General features: G+C 42.1%; 1 pseudogene; it reads left to right on the top strand.

The window, feature by feature from the left end:
* Positions 1-1,182: 1,182 nt before the first annotated feature.
* On the top strand, positions 1,183-2,539 carry LOC146608630 (histone H1-like; annotated as a pseudogene).
* The last annotated feature ends 2,914 nt before the right edge of the window (positions 2,540-5,453 follow it).

The following is a 5,453-nucleotide window of genomic DNA, read 5'->3' as shown; positions in this document are numbered from 1 at the left end:
CTAAGCAACCAAGAGTGAGTCGGAGGGAGACAGACGTTTGTGCTGGACTTTGCTCCTGGCAGCACAAAGTATTTATGTAAAAAAGAGAGAGAGCGACGGCTCCACAGCTGCGCAGGTTCACGCGAGCGCGGTCACGCGGGTTTCACGCGGACCTGAGCCGTGCGGTTAATCGCAGGCTTAAAAATGGAAGAGATTAAAATGTTAGAAGTTTTCAGAAAACACACCAGCCTTGAAGAGCGTGTGGAGAAGGCCAGCCCACATCAGCAGCTATGCTCTGGTGGGTGGCTGTCCCCCCACCCCTTGCTGACACAAAACGTTAACTCTTCAGCCTGTGTGCCAGACCATAGACGTAATTGAGGTGGATAGTTGTTAAAAGTCATCTACATTACGCTTGTGATTGCTTAAATTCAGTACGATGACATGTGAGGTGAAGTGATATAGGTAAATATTTAAACTAATGAAGTGCATAGAGGCACTTGACCTGTGTGGAAGACTTTCGTCTTATTATGAGCCATTGTTGAGATATACAGCACATCTGTGAAAACAACTAATATGCTCAACCCTGTATGAAACATCTAAAAGTACATGATGGAGAAGCTGAGTTGAATATGAAAGTGTAAGACTTTGCCGCTGTGGGCAGAGCAACTACTGTGTGATGTTGCGTTGCAGTTTTTTTTTCTTCTTCTGAGCTGATGAGCAGGCTACACATTATCAGATCGAGAGCTGTCTGAGAACTACTCTAAGAGAGGGAAACAGCGCTATGATAACTGTGATAACTGGAGTGTGCAACGTTTCCATGAGCAGTTTTCCTGCATCTTGACTTGTGTGTAGAGTGTTCATAACATCAGCATCATGTTTTTGATTATTTGTTTGTTGGGTTGAAAAATAGTTAAATAAACTGGTGATCATATTTACGGATCACCATGGCACATATCATCAGCCATGTGATTTATTTTTGCAGATGACAAAGTGAGTGTGAATGTGTCTGACATCACAGTGTTTTTGTGCACTGTGCAAGAGTAATTGCCTTTGATTGTGAGTGACAGCGGTGATTTTGCAGGTCACCAGCTATTGTAAATAAAAAAAAAAAAAAAAAGAGTGAATAAGAGGGAGAATTTATATTGTAGAAAAAAATAATCATAGGAAAAAGGTTTTGTGTTGATCAACCAAAAAAAAAAAAAAACAACTATAATTTCATTTTCTGCTTTTAAGAAAGGACTGTTCACAAAAACACAGAGCGAGAGAGAGAGAGAGATGTGTGTTGATTAAGCAGTGATGATAATAATGAAATGTCTTAGTTGTCACTTTCAGGTGAAAAGCAGACCTGAATCAATTTTCCACATGCAGCGGTCGGAAGAAAGTTATAGTTTAACATCATTGGAAACATGCAGGCCAAGTTTCTGGCTGACTTATTTACAGTGCCATGTGTTTCTCAACCTCACAAGCGAGCTCACTCCTCCCTGAAGATAAGGAATGCAGCTCCATGATAAAGAGACAGCAGCAAGTCCTGAGCACAAAAAGTCCCAGCAAAGCAGCAGCAATGTGGATAAACAGCAGCAGAAGAAAGCAAACCCATCTTCCTGTCTGATTGGATGAATTCCACGGAGGGGCGAGCAAGATGGCGGTGGCAGCATGTTGAAATGCTCAAAAAGGACTGAGTGACTCGGGCAAGCCACATGCAGCTAGCATGCTGGCTAGCGACATGAAAGAAATGGACCCTTCATGATGCGTTCAACGTGCCAGCGCTGTGGTGGGAAAGGCTCCATCATAAACACGCCCTGCGCCCTGCGCCGAGGTTCAGGCCAAGAAGAAGAAGACGATGACTTCCAAGCCCAAGAAGGTCAGCCTCAGCGTGGGCGAGCTGATTGTGAAAGCCGTGGCCGCTTCCAAGGAGCGCAACGGCCTGTCCGTGGCCGCCCTCAAGAAGGCTCTGGCTGCCGGAGGCTACGATGTGGACAAGAACAAGGCCCGTGTCAAGACCGCCATCAAGAGTCTGGTGGCGAAGGGCACTCTGGTGCAGACCAAGGGCACCGGGGCCTCCGGATCCTTCAAGATGAACAGGGTTACTGAGACCAAAGCTAAGACGCCCGCCGCGGCCAAAGCCAAGAAACCGGCAGCAGCTGCTAAGAAGTCGCCCAGGAAGGCAGCAGCAGCAGCACTTCAGCCACTAGCACGAAGTCAACCGCATCAGAGGACAATAGTGAGAGTGGCTGTGACTTCACTGTGCATGTGAAGAAAACGTTTGAGGAGAACTGAACAGTTGGAGTTTGACATTTGCCACCTGTGGAGTAAAATGGCAAGAAGAGACAGTGGGACACAGGACAAAGCTGAAGGAGAACTGCCGGCTGTTGGACTGTTGAAGTGGGAGAGGACAACAGAGTGAGAAGACTAGGTGAGAACACATAGGAATTATTTAATGTGGGAAATCAAAATTTGGGTTAGCAAACCTGGGGAAAAGAAAACTGACTGCTTAAGTTGGAAAATTGAGAAGGAGTCTAGATATATGCAAATATAAAAAACATATACATCATATACAAAATCACACACACAAGCAGAACATGCATTAACCCTACTAACACAAACACAAGAGAGCTCGTGAAGATTAGACAACATCTTCAGCATGTGAGTCTGTTTATCATCTTGTCCAAGTCACTTAGTGTGATGCAAAGACCAGTGGACTCATAGCACATTAGTTAAGAAATGATTAAATAATAGCAGAGAAATGTGTAGGAAAGGCAGCTTTAAGAACATGCTCTGCTGGAGATGCAGCTCCACAGACATGCATTAGACCTGCCTAATAACACAAACACATGTAATGAAAATTAGCTTGTTATCTTTCATCAGTGTTACAATAGTGTCAATTTAGCAGACACTTGTTATCAAATGCTGAATTTATCCTAAAGAAAAAAAATTGACTCTCCAAGTTGCAGGACAACAATTTAACTTTTGTGAGAAAAAAGATCCTGGTTTGACCAACCAGTGATCAGACAATAAATTTAGTTGTTAAAATGGTAAATTGGGAGAAGCTTCCTGCTTGATTGAGGCAGCACATGTAATTTACTGTATGAGGGAAATTGTCTTTTGTGATACTATTTTGAACATGCTTTTCTGTCGTCCTGTCAACTTAGTGGGTTAATAGTTGATATGCAAATTAGTGATCGGTTTTAGATTAATGAAAGGTGACTGAATTCTAGCACGAGTGAATGAGATGTGTTGGAGTTGTTGTGTGTTGAGTGGAGACTCTAAAAACACTGAGTTTCCTGCTTTGATGTGCGAGTGAATCCTGTATTTAGATACACAACTCTGAATACGTCAGAACAGACTGTTTTGTGAAGTGCATGACAGCATGTCACATGTTTTATGATGAAGGGAAAAGGAAAATTGAATAAAATAGATCTGTGGCCTAAATGAGTGAAGAGCACAGACCTGGTAATTAAACTCATAGCTAATAAGACATTAGGATTATGTTGTGTGTTGTGCAGCTGATGGTTGATTTGGAGTGAATCTAGCTGATGATTTTTCTTTTGTTGTGAAGTTGAGCCTGCCGATTAGTATGATGGTATGATAAACCATGCTAATGGTATGATTTACCCTCCTGAGATGAGGAGCTTGTGTCATGACTTAACAAGGCCTTTTTATTTTGATACTTTCACAGTGCACTGAAAGTTTTGTTTGATAATCTCTGTTCTTTAAGCAGATCTGCACGTCGGGAATTAAAAGCGCTACACGTCGTCGAGAAAATTGTGCCAAGTGAGTTCTCCACATTTAAATGGACTCTGGAGAAAGCCACTTATTTGGGACAATTATTAAATGACAGTCCCAGTCCAAAAGGATTCAGCGATGTAATCCAAACTAAAGTTCTTCTTTTTCTTTTTGAAATGACGTCATTTTGCTGAGAGTGGAAACTAAATGCGACGATAGGTTCCACTATCAGCAAAGAAAGAAAGAATGAATGCATGAATGAGTGAGTGAAAGGAAAACAAACTGACTGACTGGTAAAAGCTGACAAAAGCTGACAAGACTTTACTGATGTAACACGACTGTGTGAAGTTGACCCCCGCCTGGCAGGGGTGCAGATGAGTCTGTGTGTGCTTCCCTTTACGGGAGCAGAAAGATGACAGCAACACTCGAGGTTGCGTGATGATTTAACATTTTAAATGCCATTTTCTGTGTCTGTGAATTTACTATGTGTGCGTCATTCACTAGCTTGTGTGCTCACAGAGATATCTGTGACAAAGTATGCATACGCCTGCGCAAGCGCTAACATTTGCATTTTCGTTTTTACAGCATTATGGTTCTTCATGTGTTTGATCATGTGATTTATAGGAATACTGGCTAATGTTTCTCTACTACGAGACTTCTGGGTTTATGTGTGAAGAAAACTGTAGTTACAGGCATATGTTGATGGAGAAATTAATATAGTTTGAGACATACTGTGATGAGACCAGTGTTACTGTTTCCACAGCGAGTGTTAACTTAATGGTGTTTTATGGCACCTCTAGAATCCGTTGACCTGTGTCTGACCTCCGTCTGACCACAGTCAATGTGTATTGCTAATGTTTGTTTCTTTGAGAATGCTGTGGTAGATTCAGCTGAAGCGGACAAGTGACATGGGTAAAACAAATAAGAGATTACGGTATTTATGGAATAGTTTATTATGGGCTCATTTGCTGGCCACTTTTGAACCCATAATAATAATATATGAGTGGAGTGACTTTGCTTAAGAGAAGTCACTGATTACATTAATGTTAACAGAGTACATGGGATAATCCATGTCTGAGGTGAATTAGGGTAATAGTTGTAGTTACTGATTTGAGAAAACCTGCACATGACACTTGTCTTGCTGATGTTGAATGCTTATTACTCTTATGATACAATTGTTTACAGGTATGAAGTTTGATTTCACTTCCAGATTTTGCTTTCCAGGCCGTGATGGTGTGTATGCAGGCTCCTGGGAGAGCCAGGTGTTAAGCAAACTTAATATGCAACACACGCTAACATCTTTTATTGCAGGGTTACGGAGCTACTCCAGAGGAGATGCCCTGATGTTGCCTGGGACATGATCTAGCTAATCTTTTTCTTTAAGACAGGGATCCAGGTTTGGTGAGTTGACGCATGGGAATGTCCATGCGTCAAGAGGTGGAGTGCAAGGATTAACATTAAACAATGTTTACTATTATTGTTGCAGTGATTTGTGTGATTAGCCGTTTTATTTACAAATATTAAACCTATGCAAGTGGTGCATCCATGTTCAGATGAGGCTTTGATGGCCTATAAGTGAAGTTCACTGAACTAAAGAATGTGGTTTGATGATTGTTGACATGCTCTCCAAATAGAAGTTTTTCTTCTTAGCAAGGAAATACAGGTGCAGCAGTAATCTCCTGAGAAATCTTCAGAGGCCCAGTGAGAAGCGTGAACCATTCCAGGCATAGCCGACAGCCAGGCAGTGGTTG

Source organism: Diplotaxodon limnothrissa, linkage group LG23, assembly GCF_057381915.1.
Source record: "Diplotaxodon limnothrissa isolate DT_005_m linkage group LG23, D_limnothrissa_male_GT1.1, whole genome shotgun sequence".
Lineage (NCBI taxonomy): Eukaryota > Metazoa > Chordata > Actinopteri > Cichliformes > Cichlidae > Diplotaxodon > Diplotaxodon limnothrissa.
This window is presented reverse-complemented; position numbering and strand designations above follow the sequence as displayed.